This window comes from Camellia sinensis, chromosome 12 (assembly GCF_055761805.1).
Source record: "Camellia sinensis isolate YWXY chromosome 12, ASM5576180v1, whole genome shotgun sequence".
NCBI lineage: Eukaryota > Viridiplantae > Streptophyta > Magnoliopsida > Ericales > Theaceae > Camellia > Camellia sinensis.
In genome coordinates, this window is record NC_138972.1 from 88,171,319 (window position 1) to 88,190,782 (window position 19,464).

Consider the following 19,464-nt stretch of genomic DNA (forward strand, 5'->3'; position numbering starts at 1 on the left):
CTATGCCCCTTTCCTGCTCTCTGTTGCAGCAAAACCAGGAATCAGCAACTTTTCGGGACTTGGCACGCTTTCCAAAAAATAACAGGTGTAAACAGAGGCTAATTGGGGCATTCCGGTGGATTTCCGCGCAAGACAGTCCAGACATGCATCATCCACCAGAAGCAAGGCAGTCCCTGGCTTGCACGCCAGTTTATTTGCTTTCTAGTTAATTCATTAATTAATTAGAATTCTGTAATATTTTGGACTGTAATATTCTTTTATTTTGGGGACTGTAATATTCGGACTGTATTATTTATTCGGACCCTCCGAGTGAGGGCACAACTGTAATAAGTGTGCGTGAGTGTGATGTATGTCTTCCAACCCCACGTCTTTCTCCCTTTTATTTATCCGCTTATGATGGTTAGATTAGGGCATGTTTAAATTAGCATACAGTATGACAGCATGTTTGCATCATTTATCTGTTTTGCATGCACCAGGCTCGGCGCATCATACTAACTGCATTGTATTTTCAATTCCAAGTTGAATACATGTTAGTTGTAGCATTTCATATGCCATCTTAGAATAGCCGAGCCTACTATAGTTGCATTTTGTATGTGTTGCATTAAGCATTTTTGTATACTTAGGATCATGCATGATTTTTAATGTAGTTTCTGTTTTTGGCTTGGAGTACTCGGTAAGCTTTATGCTTTAGCATCCTTGCATGCGTGTGAGTGAATGCCATGATAGTATGCTTACCATGAGGCTATGTGCTTATGTGATATATCTGCCTGAATGCCTGTGGGTGAAGGTTGGGTTATCTGAATTGGAATGAATCATCAAATGTTTCAAGCCTACCTGCGGGTAGCAAACCATTTTCAAAAACAAGCATGAAATGTTTTGTTCCAATTCAGGCGATCCAATCTATACTTGTATGCTGTGAGCATCACATAGTAACCTAGGCTAATAACCGGAATAAGAACTCACAATGTTTTCAAAAATTGATATCATGGTTAGTAGAGGCCGGTCTATGACCGGGCGAGCGGGGGTGCTCACGAAGTGACCTTCCCCAATCGTACCCAAGTTCCCGAGCCGAGGCAACTTTGGTGATGACGGACATGTGGCCTTTTGGCACCGAGTCAGGGTTTCCTAAATTTCCCAAAATAAAATATTTAGGTGGCGACTCTGTATCTGGCAAAGCAGTCCATGTTTGGCACTTCTTTCAAAAATCTGTTTTCTCAAAACGATTTGCCGGATTTGGACTCTTTGGTTCAGACTTAGAACCGTGACTACGACAAATCGAGTCCGAGCTGTAGCGAGGTCCCCCGCGGGCTTGTTACACAAAGGCAACCCAAAACAGTTCTAGAACATGTCAAAATGAGTCTAAAACATGGATGGAAGAAAGCCAAAACAAGCTAGCATGAAGGGCATAAGGCATGGAATATGCAAGGCAAATAAGGTGGATTACACTACACCTATCAAGACCAAGCATGAGATGGCTTCCCCAACAAAAATCAGAGTTATATCATGGCAAAATAACCCCAAAAACACATTGAAATGATAGCTCGCAAGCTTAGGCATGAAGGCATACGCAATGACTTATGTTAAGGTATAAAGAGCAAACCCTCCAATGCATTGAAAGAGTAAAAAATGCAAGTGCATGACCATGAAACATGGACTGAAATCACATTATAAATGATGCCAAATCATTCAAATAGTCCAAGTAATGAATGTTAGTGGACTTGATGCACAAAGCTAACAAGCTAGAATGCATTATAGCTATACAAAGCATGGTATGCATGACCAAAACAACACAAGTTAGAGCTAGAGGATGCTAAAACATGGAAAAAAGCTTCTTAGAGTTAAGCCAAAAACATGCTAGAATGGCGTGTTAAAGCATGATACACATTAGGCTAGTTCATGGAAATGCACTACAAGTGCATGGAGCATGCAAGGGCTAACCAAAACAAACCTTAATAGAGGTATGACATGAAAAAACATCACCAAAACATGCTGAAATGGAAACAAAACAAGCTAGAATGACATGCTATCTCATGAAGCATACAAGACTAGTTTATGAGATTTACACTACAAGTGTAATAGGCATGCATGGAGTGACAAAACCAAGTAAAAACAGTGGTATGCCATAGCAAAATAAGCCCAAATACATGCTAAGATATGGCCAACATAAGCTTAACAAACATGCTCACACATGAGGCTAATGAAACAAGTATTGAAGACACAAGGAGAGGGGATGACCCTCTTCTATTTGGGACCTCAAAACACCACTTCCACCACTGAAATACCTCTGAGTTTCAGTGGTGAGAAGGTCAAAACAAGGTGGTCCCAAAGGCTCAAAAAGAAGGCACAAAAGCAAGGCCAAACAAGGCCTAAGAGGGAGTAGATAACCCCCAACACAAAAGTGACCTTAAACAAAGATGTTAAGCATGCAAAAATAGAACTTTTTGTAGTTTAAAGTTAAGCTTAAATCAGCATGAAAATAGGTTCAAAAGCTTAAGCAAAAATAAGGGTTTAAGGAGTTAAAGGCTCACCCTTTAAGACCACCTTCAAAACTACAACTCCAGCAAGTTTTTCAAGCTCAAACCAATCCAAAAACTCTAAAACTAGCCCCTAAGCACCTTAGCAACAAAAGGATGGTGTTTGAGTGTGTGTTTGTGTGTTAAAGTATGATAAAACTACACTTTAAGGCACAAAAATGAAGCAAATGGGCAAGATAGTTACAAAGGTGTATGTATATCTCTCCCACACCAAAAAGCTCAACCTGGAGGAGGGAAGGGGAGCCTCTCTCTTATAGAGAACAAAAGCTCAAGCTTCTTGAAGAAGCTAAGGGTCCAAGGCCATCCCTCCATATACGTGTATGGAGGATGGTTCTGGTGCCTTCCAGCTGTGCCAGTTGTAAAGAAAATATCTTCAAGAAGCTGGTGAAAAGCAGCCGACCACTTTAAGTGGTCGACCAACTAGTTCTACTGGTCGACCGACCAGTGGAAGTGGTTGGCCAAGGAAAAAAGTGGTCGGCCAGGTGGGAATGGTGGTCTGCAGCATGAGACCAAGGTGGTGGTGTGGTGGCCGACCAGAAAAGGTGGCCTAAAGACCAAGAAAACCAGTTTCCCGACCAAAAAACTAGCTGGCAGGAAGAAAAGTGGTTTCCAACGGGAAGAATTGGTCTCCGACCCTTGTACCATCTTCCAGACAAGGAAAACAACGTTTGTACCAAAAACAAACCAAAACGGATGCAACACGAAAGTCCAGGAGGCAAGGCGCGCAGCCGGGAGACCCGAAAACTAGTCTACGAGCACCAAAAGTGGTTTATGACCACAAAAGTGGTCTCCCAGACCACAGTGGCCCTCTAGGCCAAGGCAACAAAGTGTGGTTCAAAAACCACGCCAAACAGAGAACGTTAAGCGGTCCCAAGACAAAGCGCGCGACCGAAGGCTTCAAAAATCGGAAACTAGTCTCCAAGCGGGAAAAGTGGTCTACGACCACAAAAGAGTGGTCTACAAGACCTCTCATTTCCTCAGGCAAGGAAAACAAGCCTTAGTCCGCAAACCGAGCTGAAACACAAAGAGTTCAGAGGCCCGGAGGTAAGGCACTCAGCCGAAAACTCTGAAATCTCGAAACGAGCACAGCATGCGCAATCACCGAGCACTCAATGTATGACGTCTGAGTCTTAAGGTTGGTCAAAAATGGGGTGTCTACAGGCTCCCATTTCAAGAAAGAAGTGATAGACTTGTTAGAGAAATACAATGTGACTTTTCATAAGTCATCTGCATACCGGCTGCAAACCAACGGAGATGTTGAGGCTGCTAACAAGAACATCAAGCATATTTTGCAGAAGATGGTTGAGACTTACAAGGACTGGCCAGATAAATTGTCATTCGTACTCTAGGGTTATAGAACTTCAATCTGGACGTCTATAGAGGTAACTCCTTATTCTCTTGTCTATGGGATGAAAGCCATTCTGCCAATCGAAATAGAAGTCCCGTCACTGCAAGTTATGGCTGAGTGTTAGATAGCAGAGGCAGACTGGAAACAGAGCAGGTTTGAAGAACTGATGTTGTTTGATAAGAAAATATTGAAAGCATTGTACCATGTTTAGGGTTATTAACGCATGATTGCTAGGGCATTTAACAAGAAAGTTAAGTCCCGGAATCTCAAGGAAGGGGATTTGGTGCTAAAAGACAATTGAGCTCTCATCCATGACCCTAAGGGCAAGTTCAGACCCAATTAGACTGGTCCTTACATCATCAAGTGGTGATCCTTGGATTCAGGGTTGTACATATCGAGGATTGATTTTGTGCATGTCAAGTGGTGATCCTTTTCGAAAATGGTTTTGGAAAGTTTTAATAAAGGTTGATTTTTATTCAAATTTTACCTTTTACAACTTAGACTATTTTTGGACCAAAAGGAAAATTTTCAGTGCTCACAACTTTAATTTCATTGATTTTAATGCAAAGTTCTCCAACTATTGATACAAATCAAAGTTGCTTTTTATTACATTCAAAACTTGAAAAGAAAGTCAAAGCAATAAACTAGGGGCATAGGTGAGTCAGGTGCTCTTGCGTCCCCTGCTTGTGCTTGTGGAAGCTTCTGATGCCAAAGTGGGCCCGGTTTGTGACTCATCCTCGAGCCAAGCCAAGCATTCGCCAAAAAGGGCGCAACTAAAACTAGGGGCAGGGTCTAGAAGCTCTCTCGTCCTCCAAGCAATGAGGTATCTAGCCAAGTGTGAACCTCGTATGGGGAATGAAACCAGGTACTCTACCCCTTCCTCTGGGCAGGTCTGGTCATGCCCGAACTGACGTCTGAACCGGAACAGAAAATAGAATACACAGTGTGTAAGGTCGATCAACTGTATGCCAGGTTGTTGACTCATGCTGTAGCTCATTTTAGTCAAGTTAAGCCAGAGGCAATGCCAAACAATGTCAGCAGCAGACCAGTTACATATCTAGTGGCACCACCATCCTTCATTGGGGAAATCCACTAGCTGTTGGCCGAAGAAGTACGCTCGAGCTCAGTATCCAGGGCAAGAGTCCACTACCTTTAGCTTGTCCATAAGTCACACATGGGGAGGGATGAAAAAAAATAGAGATTAAGAAATAGAGAGATGTATGTTGAGAGAAAAGTGAGAAAAGGGCTTTAAGAGAAAAACAGAGCATGAGTGTTGAGTGATGCGAGAAATACATATGAGAAAGGGCGGGAAATAATACCTGGAGAAGTAGTGGACTTCCTGTGAATTTGTTAGTCTCTCGTCGATGGAAGGCGTCTAATCCTATCAAAGTCTTGGCCAGCACTAAGCCAATGCAACTCTTGCCTTCTTTCAAACCTTGGGCCACTTCAATCAGCCAAATGCTAGACCCACTAAAATTTGGGGCAAGAAGGAAGTAAGCCAGCATACACAAGCAAATGGCATGTTGCCGAAAATCCCGCCAAAGAAAGTCGCCTCGGTCATCGATGTCAGAAAATCAATGAATCACGCAAGGAATATCCAGCTCTCCATTACCAACCAAAGATCGAGCCTCGCGTAGAGTGAGCACATACATCCGTTCCAAAGCTTGGATATTGCCGAAATGGGGCTGAATTATGATTTTCTCATCGCCCCGAGATTCCATTAGCGCCTGAAATTCTTCAATTGTAGGGCATATCTCTTGTCCTCCGAAGCTAATGACATGTGTAATTGGGTTCCAGCATCTGGCCGCTGCATGCAGGAACGGAAAACAAAGCGAAGAATGACTCAGCAAGAAAAGTGCATTTATGTAGAAATCCTGAAAATTCACCTTTTTCGAGCCGTCTAAAGTCGAGATCTAATTCAAGAGTTTTTAGACAAAAAAATGGCTCAATTTATGAAGAATTTGCAGCTGAAATGAAGAAATCATGAAGCTTAACCTTTTGTAGAAGATAAGGAAGTGAGTGGAAGCCATGTGTCAATAATCTGGTGGTCTTTCGCATTAGTGGTCGGCAGGTGGAGACAGGTAGCCGGCAAGCTGCATTGGTGGCCGGCAAGAGACATTGGTGGTCGACAGGCCACCTCTCATGGTCGGCATGCGGTCGGCAACCCCGATTTGTGGTAGGCAGTCTCTCACTTTGACCTATTGCCCACATGTGTGTTGGGCATTGCTGGAAGCATATGTTTTGTTCTGCTCATTGTGTGTTTTAAAGGTCTTGTTTTGAGTCCTTTTGGCTTTAGCAAGTTTGTTAAGTTGTTGTTGCGTTGTTTTTGTTTATCGAGTTGTATGTTGTTTTGTTTATCGAGTTGTTTATTGCTTTTTGTATTTCAGTGTTGGTTGGCTCGTTACCTGATTAAGATTTTGCTTCAATTAAGAGTGTTATCTTTGCCAATTTGATTCCATATCCATTTCATGCTATGTAGTGCTCATGATGCAAAATACAACACTTTTTCATAAAAACTGATTTTTATTCTGATCATGGTTTTTACAAAAAGAGGAGTACAAGTTTTAACGAAAAAAACCTGTCTGAAGCTATACCATGTGTTAATGCTAAAAACAAAAAAAAAAAAGAAGCAAAAATACAAAAAATCAGCGCTAGTTGCCTCAGGCTCGAGAAGCCCTCTTCGTTCTCTTCCTCGGAGGAGAGGACTCTGGGGCACTATCTCCATCAGCGCCGCTGTTTGAATTTGTCCCAGAACTTGAGTCGTCGGTGTCATCTTTACTCTCTGCCTCAGAGCTCGCCTTGACATCACCTCCACTCTCGGAACTCGAGCCGGCGTCATCATCTCCACTCTCGGATGATTTCGAATACTGACTCATTGCCTCCTCAGAGTCGTTCGTCTCAGCATCATCATCACTCAAAATGAGCATTGAAGGACCGCTCTCGTCTCGGGTGCCCCTAGCTCTACCTCGGCCGCCTGCTGGAGCTTGTCTCTCTCCACTCCCTACTGCTAGAGGAGGTACTGCTGGTGCAGGTGATGCGGCTGCCGCTATTGCCATCGGTATAGGTGGGACTTGAAAAGACAGTTGTCACATATCAATTACAGCGAGTGTATTAGATGTATGCATGATGTGCAGAATGAGTATATACAGAAATCAGATACAGTGTATGAATACAATGTGTGAGTGTAGTGTGTCAGATGCAGTATATCATTGCAGTTTAAGAAGTTTTCAGTTGAAATGTCAATGTCAATGTGTCAGTGAAAATCTGATGCCTGGAGTGCGAATTGAAGAAATCACCTGAATACCGTAGAGGCTAAGCAGTGCCTCTCTCCTCTGTACCATACCCATCAGGGAGGCTATCAACTCAAGGGCCTCCTGTGTACTCGATGGGTGCCTGCAAATGCATTTGGGTGATCAATATTTGCAATACACATATTTGAAATGAAATGTGGGGTGCAAAATGTAAAGTGTAGTTCATACCTGAGTCGGGCCTCAAACCCCGACAAGTTCATACCCAATCGCCGCAGGCTCAATCGGGATCTGATAAGGCTCCCTAGTATGCCGCTAGCATGTCAGCGCGGTCTGAAGCTCTGACCAACCGGTCCTCTGCCTTATCTGGGAAGCTCCTCTACCACGAGCCCTGGTCACCCTGGTCGCCCGGGTCACTCTAGGCGCCTCTCACGCAATAGGAGCTCTCACCTCCTCACGTCTACGAGCACTGGTCAGGGACGGCATTAGTTGTGTCTGGATGAAGGCCGCATAGTCACCCTCTACTCGGAAGCAGTTGGCATCCAAGAACACCATAAACTGGATGACCTCTTCAGTGGATAGGCCATCTGCAGATCGCATGGACTCTGGCGGAGCCATTGGAATGATCGGGTCAGGCAGGCCCACAATCTGGTGCACGAAGCGCTCGCCCAAGAACCAGGCCCGGTACACTGGGCCCTCGAATAGAATGCGGTAGTGGGAAGTGGCCCAAGCCCCGGCCCCGGCATATTGGTCCTGAATCCCTGCTGGCATCGTGGCCCATGGCTGCCACATGATCTACAAATAGAAATTGTACGGGTTATTAGTTTTTATTAGTTGCTAAATATGTGAATTAGAATAGTTTTAAAGCAAAAATGACTGTGTTTTGGGTTACCTCACTACAACAAAACTGAGTTTTTACGGCTTTACATCAACGACATATAGTAAATGCAAGTCGTGGTTTCTCATTTTTATGACTTGCTTTTTTTGCATGTCGTAAATAATTTTCCAACCACGACATGCCTATTGCGTAAGTCGTGAATGCTAATAACGATGATTTTTTTACGGCTTACAATGTTAGCCATATATAATAAAACTTTCTATGACATGCATAGGGCATGCCATTAATACATTAACTATAAACGACACGCATACAGTAGTCGTTAAAAATATTGAATATTTCACGGTGCACAAAAAGCCAGACGTTAAAAATTACACTTTTCACGACGCACAAAATGTCAGTCGTTTAAAACCTTACACTTTCCACGATACACAATTTATGTCGTGAATGGTATGACCGAAAATAAAAAAGCGCCAAAATGAAATATGTGGCGCCAATGACAAAAAATATATTAGATTTTTTTTTTTAAATCAAAATATATACAAATTGTTTGGCTTGTAATTAGGTTCTAAAAGGAAGATAGAATAAATCGGATAAAACTAGAAGAGGGAGAAGAGAGAGGGTTTGAACCCTCCTTATGTCTCTACAAAAACTCTTCAAACCCCTACCCTCTCTCTCCATCAGACCCCAAATCCCAAACCCTTCTCTCTCTCTTTTTCATCTCTCTGCAAAAACTCTTCAAAACCCTCACTCACTCTCTCTCTCTCTCTCTCTCTCTCTCCATCAGACCCCAAATCCCAATCCCAAACCCAAACCCCAACCGGCATAACAACGAGTGAGAAGGAGAAGATGGACAAAGAAAATACACACAGACAGAGCTCTGAGCTAAAAGAAAAGAACGAAGAAAGAGAAGTAACGACGGAGAGAAAAGACGGCCGAAAGGAGATGGAAGGGACGAACGCACGCAAAGAACACTTCCATCCTTTAACCAGGTTTGTAGATTCAAACTAGGGTTTTGATTTCGGGATTTTCACTGAAAAGTCAAGGTTTTGATTGAGCAACTCCAAAATTATGTAAAATTAGAGAACCTTAAGGAACTTTAGGTTATTGAATTAATTATGAAAGCATGTGAATGTATTGTTTTAGATTGTGAATTTTTTCTTCTTTTTTTTTTTTATAAACTTATTGAATCTGAGTTGGGAAAAATATGTTCAATGTCAATTGCTTATTTTGAAATTGGGTTCTTTAATGGGTTGAACACATTTTCTTTTTTTAATTTGTTAATCTAAAACAATTGTTGTTTTGTTACAAAAATTAGGATCCTTTAACTTAGTTGTGATTGTATAAAATAAAAAAAATAAAATAAAAATTCTTGAATCTAAAATTAGAGAACCCTAAGGGAATTCTAGGTTCTTGAACTAGATCTAGGAAGGAATTGAACTGGGAATAGGTTTATCGATTTTGTTTGATAACGCTAACTGATATTTGGCATTCTTATTCTCGTGTTCATAAATGTTCATAAAGATGCATATAAGTATTTATTCCAAATGCAGCACCTGAGATTCAATCTTCAGATTTTAACCACTTTGAATCAATCCAGTTAATGATCGGCTCACTAGTCCTGATACAGCGAGAAAAAAATTTGACTTACACTGTGTCCATCTTTGCTCCCAAAACCATTTCATTAACACATGCTTATAGATTAACCACCTATTCATCAGATCATGTCAGATTGGTGCTTAGGACTCGTAGGAGTTCATATTTATTGGGCTAAAACTTGTTAGGTATGGCGGTACATTACTCCAATTTAGGAAAGTGTCCATTATTTTTTCACATGTTGCAGTAGACGATATCAATTGCTGAACTCTGTTCTGGATATAATTGTCTTTGTATTGGTATTATCTTGTGAACATGACATGTTGGTTCGTTTCTATTATTCTACTGTTGGGGAGGGAGGAAGTGGTCCCTTCTCTTTTCACTATTTAGGTCTCATTGGGTTTTGGTTAGATGGGTGGTTGAAATTTGAGTAAATGGAGAAGAGGGTATGAAGTTATAGGTAGATCAGTGTGGGAGGTCTCATTGGAAGAGGAGTATACACAATGGGGAAGTTGAAGCATTCCGACATTCTTCTTATAATTTGTTTCTGGGCTATAAGGGTGATGCTTTATCTTTGTGGATTATTTATTTTAGTTTTGTTACATTTTCACATAATGAGACCGAGCAGATGCATGGTCTTCTTTCTCACTTCGACACATTGTGTATACATATGTTGTGGCCCCTTGGAAGTCTTGGTATTTTTCTTATTTGTCAAATAATTATCTATCAAATAAAAGCAAATGCATGTAGCTTCTTTCATCATTCCTTGATCTATGTATCTGGCATTGCATCTATGAATGCATATTTGGACTAACAGTTATATTTGGTATTCAATCAATTGAACATGAAGTTGATGCAATTTATACCATGAATTCGTATGCAGGACTGCATAAAGGTTTTACAAAAGAAATTCTCTGAGAGCAAGAGGGTTGGTGAGTTCAACTAACTTATTGTACGGGGAGCAAATATTCCGGCGTGCCCGTATTCCTTTCTTCCGAGCTCCGTCGATGTCCGATCACCTGCGAGCAAATAATGGTGAGCTACCCGGCGGTGTGTGGCCGGAAAAACCCTCCGACGGTCAAGTTAGCACACACCTTAGAGGGAATAGAGAGAAGGGAGAGAGTGTTTTTGTGTAAGGATTTCTTACAGATATGTTCGTCTGTCGCGTATGGGGGGCGCAGACATGCTTATATACCTTCTGAGCCCCATATCCACTCCCTGTCATCTCCTGACACGTGGCTCTGCTATCCCATCTGTCAGCATAAACCATGCCATTCATCACCTGCTCTCAACTGCCTGTCAGCACAGCCGGAGCTCGGCAGCAGAGCTGCCCTACCTCGGTCGTACCATGCTTCATACCTTAAGCGCCTAACCGGATAAAGGAATGAAGGACCGGGCTAGGCGGCATCTCGGCAAAGCCTAGCCCGGGCTCCTCCTTTGGTCGGCCTTCTCGCCGGTCAATCAACTACCTCGGCTGACCGCGCCTTTCCGAGCGCCGGTCTCTCGGTCTGACTGGTTTCGACCATCCTCGGACCGAGCATCCTGGTCTGACCGGTCACTTCCTGGCCGAGCAGCTTCTGCACGGTCCGGGGCAGCACACAGTCCAAACTCTGCCCGGCCCAAGTTCTGGTAGCCCATCTCCGGGTGAACAGTCGATCATCTCGGCCCAATGCTCTGCTGGGCCCTCAACTTGCTCGGTCTATACCTCGGCCCAATACCGGATCATAAATCACCCTCTCACTTATTGCTATATAATGGCATCAGAATTCATTTATTTATTATTATTATTTTATTTTTTTTGGAATAGATAGCCTTTGCACGCTTACTTATGTTGTCGGTTTAAGTGACATGACTTAAATTCATAGCCCGTATTTTATGTCAAAATATCCCGGCTAGTGAAATATCTCAGAAAAACAATATGCTCAATACTGACATCATTTTCATCATTCTGGGTACCTCTTCTGCCTGCAGTCACTCTAGCAACAGTGGCATTGCTGCAAAATGGTGGTATTTGCTAAATAAATGCCTGGAATGAGACCACCTTACCCCAAAAGGTGGTCACCAAATATAAGTTGTATCAATATGTGGTCACACGCACAAACACCATGCCATGGGTGGATGAGGCTTATATATATGATTTGAGATCTTGAAATTTGAGGGTATAGAAATAAATGAGATGAGAATTAAAGTGGTTAATGGTTGTGTTATAAAATGATATTTTAGTGATTCATATAAGATATTTATTAGGGCCCTTTTGAACTTTAGACTGTTTATTTTGTTTTTTTCCCCTTTATTCTTTTCATAAGTAGTGTATGTAACTATTAATTAAAAACTTAAAAAGTCACCAATTGAGGTGCAACCCATGTACATGTAGTACATATCATGAAGCCTGTACGTCTCTAAGAAGGAACAACTAGAAAACTCAAAGCATCATCAAGGGAGAGATTGATAGGCCTTGTCATCCAATGGAATAAGATCTAGAAAATGTCCCTAATTTTGTGAACAATGTTAGCTGCTACTTCAATTAAGTGTCAAGTTCTCTCCCTAGAAATGTGCATTGCTGAGAATAGAGTAACACTCTTCACCTCCTTGTAATTTATGTGTAGTTTCAGTTTTTTGAGTTCAAATACATAATGCAATATGTTCCATGATAAGTTTTTTCAGATATTCTTGAAAGCTTTGTTTTTGCATTGGAAAATAAGTCAATTCATTGTGTCTTATATATATATTTTTTATACACTTTAATAACTATAGTCAAAGTGGAGGATCAGCAAGTTGTGAATCATTTTGGGAAGTCATGGTGGTTTCCAATGTGGCGCAAAATCACTGGAGAAGGGCTGGGTGAGAGCAGAAGGGCAGTAGAGGACTTAGGTCTAGCGAACAATAGTTAGTACCTGGGTAGAGTGATCTCTCTTCTTATTAAATAGGGGAGGAGGCCTTCTATTTAAGGAATAGTTGGTCATGACAGTAGAGAGATCACTCTTCATTGTGTTTTACATATATTTTTTATACACTTCAATAACTATGGTCAAAGTGGAGGATCAGCAAGTTGTGAATTCATTTTAGACGGCTCGCAGTTTTTATCTATGGCATATTAGGATGTCGTTTGGTAACACTTACGTTTGCAGTTTTCTGTTTATATTTACAAAAATTTTAAAAACTCAAATAAAAACTTGTTTGGTAAAATTTTTTATTTATAAATCAGTGGTCTCAGTTTATAAATTTGTCCAAAAAATGAAAACACAAAAACTGTGTTTCCGTTTTGAGTTTTCAGTTTTTTTTTTTTATCACCCAACACTAGTCACCACCCGCCACCATTTTCCACCATCGTCTTCCACCACTACCACCTACCACCCACCCTCCACCACCACCTGCCACCACCATCCACCACCAGCCACCTACTCGCCACCACCACCCACCCCTCGCCACTGCCACTGCCACCGCCAATCACCCACCTGCCATCCATCCGCCACCACCCGCCACGACCATCCACCGCCCGCCACCACCACCCGTCACCTACTTGCCACCACCACTCACCAGCCACCTACCACCACCATCCACCACTTGTCACCACCAGCCACCCACTACCACCAGCCACCTGCCACCCACCCGCCACCACCACCACCATTACCCACCACCCACTTGCCACCACCACCCACCACCACCACCACCATTACCCACAACCTCCACTACCCACTCGCTACCACCTACCACCCGCCACCGTCACCGTTACTGTCACCCACCACCACCACCACCACCACCACCACCCGTCATCCACCACTCACCTGCCACCACCACCCACCACCCGCCACCACTACCACCACCACCCACTCGCTACCACCCGCCATCGTCACCCACCCACCAACCAACCATCACCACCCACCCGCCACCACCCACCACCACCACCACCCGCCATACGCCAACCACTTGCCACCACCACCCGCCACCACCACCACCACCACCACCCACCACCCGCCACCGTCACCCACCCACCACTATTCACCACCGCCACCGCCGCCACCCACTCAATACCACCCGCTACCGTCACCCACCCACCCACCCCCACCACCACCACCACTACCCATCCGCCACCACCCACCACCACCAGCTACCCACCACCCACCGTCACCACTTTTCACCACCGTCTTCTGCCGCTACTTGCCGCCACTTTGCCATTTCTCACTCTTTTTTATATTTTTAAAATTTTTAAACATTTTGTCAATTACCAAACGCGTTTGTAGTTTATGTTTTTCTAAAAATAATCAAAAAATAAACAAAAACCAGTTTATAAAATTTTTATAAATATAAACTGAAAATGTAAACGTTACCAAACACACCAGTATTTACTCTTGAAACATATTTTAATGAAAGTTTTCTTTTGTTCGAGGATGTCAAACAGACTGAAGAATTTCTTGCTGAACTGAACCTCTTGTCATGTTATGATTTTATCGAGCAGTCCTGTGAATACATATTGAAGCAACTTTCTGTCATGCAAAAACAAAGGTATGGGCTGATAGTTATGGTGTGATTATAAAATGTACTTTTTTGCTTTTATGTGATGTTATTCGTAGGCAGTAAAAATATTCTATAAACCATATATAGAACAATTGTAGTAACCATTTATTTACCAGTTCTTTTGTTTTGTTTTTTTGTTGGGGACTTGGGTCAATTGGTGGATTATAGATATATATGTACTTGTCAAAAGTACTTAACATTCAGTGATTGGTGTGGTCTCAATACTCAATAGTGTAATATGCGTAAACATGGTTTTTTCTTTGGCGAGAGACCTTATAGAAGTTGCCACATAGAATGTATGCACTCAATTGATAATTGAAAATTTACTTGTAGCTTGGTCTTGGTCGTAGTAGTAAGGACTCATGGCCAAACTATGATATATATTGCAAATCAGATGAATTCAAAAGGCCCAGATCAAGTAAGTGGATTTTCTCTCTTTCCTCTAGACTCTAGAGCACTAACACTAGAACATTAACCTAGGGTATAATTTCAATAAATTGAGGTAACGAGAAGAGTGTGATTCATTTAAAAAAAAATATATTTGTATATACAGGAGCACTTCATAGTGGTTTAAATATTCATGGAAATTTTTATTGTGGTAGAAAAAATTTTGACATACTTTGTATCAGTTTCAATGTCATTGTCCAACTAGGTTAACGATTATACTCAACTGGCCCACTTTTTGGAATTCCAAACTAGAATTTATGCACAAAAGTTTACTTCTATTTTTATGCAAGCTTAATATTGTTTTATATTATTCCATTTTGCAAATATTTTTATCTTTATCTTACTATTGTAGCATGGTGGTGAGGAAAAACTGAGTATGGCATTTGGTGCTGAATTGGAAAAGCTTCCAAATGTGAGGTGATATTTTTTTTTTCATGTTTATATGTAATTTAGAATGAATAATGATTTCAATGCCTGTTTTCCACACATCCTAGAAGAAAAACAGAGGAAAAGAAACAAAGCCCTAAACAGCTTGTTATGTCCACTATTTCTTTTCATGTTTATATGGAATTTAGAATGAATTTATAGTGGCCTAAGTTCCAATTAAAGGAAGATGAAGAAACCTCTAGAAATGATCCTATAGGGGATACCATGAAGGTGATAAGAGACCCAAAAGGTGAAGGATTGTTCAAAACCCAGGTGTTGTTTTTATGTTTTTGTACATTGAAGGTTGTGTTATGATGCCCTCATTTTCACTTTCACATTTGAACTTTTTGTTGTTAAATTTCAATTTTGTGTTGCACTGGTTGACTAATTTATACATCAAAATCTTACTTAAAGGGCATCGAACAACTAACATTACAATCAATTAGCAAGGTTAGCATCACCACATCACGCCAAAATACTCACAATACAAACTTAATGGTTTGTTTGAAGATTCTTACTCATTTCCCTCTAGAAACGTTGCAACAAAAGAGGTAACTTCATTAAAGGTAACTTCATTTGAGGTAAGAAAAAAAAAAAAAAGGTTTTGCTTTATGTGGATTTTATTTGCATATACGTTGAGACTATTGAGATCTTGAATTTTTGCTAATTTTTCATTATGACATTGCTTTTATGGGGCCATTGGATTATTTTATTAATTTTGGAAATATTTTGTTGATGTTTTAAAATTTGTTGATCATTTCTTAATACCTAACGATATATTTTTGTCCCTGAGTCATTAGTTTTTGTACTTATGTGAAGTTTCCTTTGTCATGCAGATAAGAAATGCAAGAGGATTAGTTGCTCCAGCTATTGCTGTGGGTTTAGGTGCCTTAACACATATATTGGCACCCTCATCCCTGTGATAGAAGCAAGTGGATTTGCTACAGTTATAGCTGTAATTGCTATAGGAACTATTGTTGGTAGTTTTAGATAATCTCTTAATAGTTGTTGATATGTTCAGAAAGTTAGATATGTATAGTTTTGGATGGTTAAAACTTTTTGCACAGTTTAGAACTTAAGGATATAGTTTTCAAATGTTTAGAATGTATAGACAATTGTTGAATGTTTATAATTTATGGATATAATTTCTTTTTGATGTTTCAAATAATATTTTGGTGGATGATTGATGTTTTGTGATGCTTGTTTGTAATATTTGTTAGATTATACAAAATTGGTCAAATAGAACCTGTTGAATTTAAAAATAAAAAAAGTTGCATATTCTACGACAAGTATAATAAGTCTTTGTATTATATATTTTGCAGTGCACAATTAATGTCGTTATTTGTCTCATCAATTAACGGCGTGCAAAAGTAGTCATAGAAAAAGTAATAACAACACAAAATCTACAGTTAAATAGTTTTTAACGACGTACTATAGTATGTCGAAAAAGTAACAATGTATAAAATCTGCCATTAAATATTTTTAACGACGTACGAAGCATGTCGTTGAAAGTGAATGACTTTTCACAATTGGTCATAATATGATGCGCATTGCACATCGTAGAAGGGTTTTTACAGTGTGCATTGCGTGCCATAAAAATCTTTTTTGGTTGTAGTGCCTCATAGGCAGCTACCGTGTCGAAGTAAAGCCTAAAGAATGCGAAGGGCTCACGGGTCCTACAGTGGAGCTGGCTGTCATATCTCCACGAGTAGGGGACTGCCAATGGAAGCTCCTCTACAAGCTCTGGGGCGAGAGTCGGAAAATATGCATACACCCATAGCTGCGGGGAAAATGCAGTGATATGTGATCAATACAGTATGAACAGGTGCAGAAAGTGCAAAGCAGAAAGCACAATGTTGAGTAGATACAGAAAGTGCAAAACAGAAGATGTAAAGCAAAAACTGTAAAGCAGAAAATGTAAAGTGTTAAAAGGGAACTGAGATGTGTACCTCCCAGGCTCGCCAGTAGCCTCTGATCAAGTCTCCTCTCAGAAAGCCCAGTCATATAAGGTGGCGAGGCCAGCTCTACCCCAGTCATAAAAATGAACCCGTGGAAGAGTCACCAGGGCGCTCAGCAAATGCAGGCCTACGGTGTTCCACCTGTTCGAAAACAAGGTGGTACCAAAGCCGAACATCAGAAAGCCCCTGGTATACTGCTCTGTCTTCTCTATCGTCTCAGGCTCGGTCCCTCTGAATCGCTCCGCAAACCAAGTGTATTTGACCATGCCTGTCCGATATATATGTGGATGTGCTCCTAGTAGCTCGAACCAGCCCGCCTCCCACTCCTCCATGTCTGTATCAAAAAGGATTGGATCGCCCCCTATGTCTAAGTCGGTGAACATGTCAAAGTCGTAGGGAGTCATTGTCATCTCCCCTGTGGTGGAAAAGTGGAAAGAGTTAGTGGTGTCCTACCACCTCTCCATAAGCGCTTTTAGGAGAGGACGACTCGCGATGACCTAAGTCAGGCCAGAGCAAAAAAGGCCAAAGCCAGCCTCGACAAAGATGTCGCGAACTCCAGCGGGGAGCTCGTTGTACCAGTTCCAGGCGGTCGTAGCACTGTATCCTCTGAAGGCAGAGACTCGCCCTATGGCAAAGAATGGGTGCAATAGATAAAAGACAGATAGATCAGATAAAACAGTGATGATAGGATAGTTGAATAAAAGGCAGTGCAAGAAATACAAGTACAGAAAGACAGAAATGCATGAAAATAGAGTTCATACCTCAACGATAATGGCCAACAGGTAAGAAGCCGGCTCCCTTAGCAGGAGGTCCTTCGGTGCGCTGCGAGCAAACTCAGTGAAGCGTCTGATGCCTCTAGTAGGCAAGATATGAGTCTGAGGATGGTATCTCTTCGGATCGAAAGGTCGTACTTTCAGCGGTAGCGGCTCTAGCTCAGACTCAGGCTCGAACTCTGCCTCAAGGTTGGCCTCAAGGTCAGCTGCTGGCTCTACTACCTCGGCAATGGGTGGAGATACAAGTGGAACCTCCGCAGGAGCTCCGTCATAAGGAATCTCATCTGCCATCTGGAGAACAGGCGCAAAGTAGGTAAAAAGTGAAGAAAAATGCTGAAAAGAGGGTAAACATGGAAAAAGTCAACCCTAGGAGAGAGAAAAAGGAAGAAAAAGTCAAAGCTGGGAAAAATGTACAGAACTCAAGAGAAACTCGAGGGAAACAAGCCTAGAAGGGTAAAAATGAGGGAAGAATGGTCGAAATCAAATTTCAATTGGTTCAAAAGGAAGAGAACTAAGAGGGTTTAGCGAATAAAGTTTGTGTGGGGCGTTGGAAAACGCATAGAAAGCGCAAATCTAGAGAGAAGGAGTGTCTAGAGAGAGAGGGAGAAGATTTTCGGATATGAGATTATGAGAAAATAAGCCCTAGTTGTCTATACTTATAGACCCAAGGCTAAAAGACCAAAAAGCCTCGAATCTGCTATCGATGGCCGGCATGGGACCGGCAAGGTTCACCGGTGGCCAGCACCTGGTTGGCGGCCTCCTCTTGTGCCCGGTCAGTGGCCTGTGGCCTCCCTTGGGGTCTTGATGCTGTTTTGTGTCCTTGGTTTCCAAGAAGTGTAGGGATGGTTCACTGTTGGGTTCAAATTGTCTCTACGGAAGCTTAAAGCTGTGTTTTCGGTGCACGATGTTCGTTACTTTTCAACATGAACGAGGTGTATCCTTTAAACATATTGTAACTCTTCTGGGAGGTAAATCGGAAGTTGCTATTGAATTTTCTTTTGTTTCTTGTATAGAATGTAATTTTTTTGCATAGAATATACATTTCACATACATGCTGCATGTGCGTTTTGCATCCGTTATGAATCACGCGTAGAATATACTTTCGCTGTTGTTTCACACATAGAATATGCTTTTGTCATGCTTTTAATTAACATTGTATCTCGGTTGTTTGTCATGCATAGAACATGCATTCCTACTGAATCTCACTTGTTAAGTTTCTTTCTTACACATGCACGATATTGTATGTATGGTTCATTCAGAGGAGTTCTGGTTAAGGTCATTCATGTCTCGGTAAGAGAGCCTTCTCCTTTCACTCGTGCATCTATTGCATTTGTTCACCTTTGTGCATCTATCGCACTCCTTTAACTCGTGCATCTATCGCACTTGTTCACCTTTGTGCATCTATCGTACACCCCTCTCTTTTCCCTCAGGACATACAAAGTATGCGCCTAAGTGGTTGTTTCTCAAGACGCGTGAAACGCGGTCCTGGGCGAGTTTTACCTCGGGATGTACGAAGTACGCGCCCGAGTGGTTGTTTCTTAGGACGCGTGAAACGCGGCCCTGGGCGGGTTTTACCTCGGGACGTACGAAGTACGCGCCCGAGTGGTTGTTCATCAGAATTCGTGAAATGTGGCCCTGGGTGGGTTTTACCTCGGGACGTACGAAGTATGTGCCCGAGTGGTTGTTTCTCAAGACGCGTAAAACGCGGCCTTGGTCAGGTTTTACCTCGGGACGTACGAAGTACAACCCCGAGCAGTTGTTTCTCAGATGCGTGAAACACT

The 19,464-nt window shown here is 41.9% G+C and overlaps 1 long non-coding RNA gene across 5 annotated transcripts; it reads left to right on the plus strand.

The window, feature by feature from the left end:
* Nucleotides 1–8,505: 8,505 nt before the first annotated feature.
* On the plus strand, nucleotides 8,506–16,117 carry LOC114270279 (uncharacterized). 5 transcript variants are annotated; one of them, XR_014346771.1, is made up of 6 exons: nucleotides 8,529–8,960; nucleotides 10,448–10,496; nucleotides 13,964–14,067; nucleotides 14,413–14,497; nucleotides 14,879–14,943; nucleotides 15,367–16,117. It is a non-coding gene; the product is annotated as an uncharacterized LOC114270279 (long non-coding RNA). The 5 variants fall into 5 exon arrangements; XR_014346774.1 differs by having other exon boundaries at nucleotides 15,789–16,117; XR_014346770.1 differs by lacking the exon at nucleotides 14,413–14,497 and having other exon boundaries at nucleotides 8,508–8,960; nucleotides 15,789–16,117.
* Nucleotides 16,118–19,464: the final 3,347 nt, after the last annotated feature.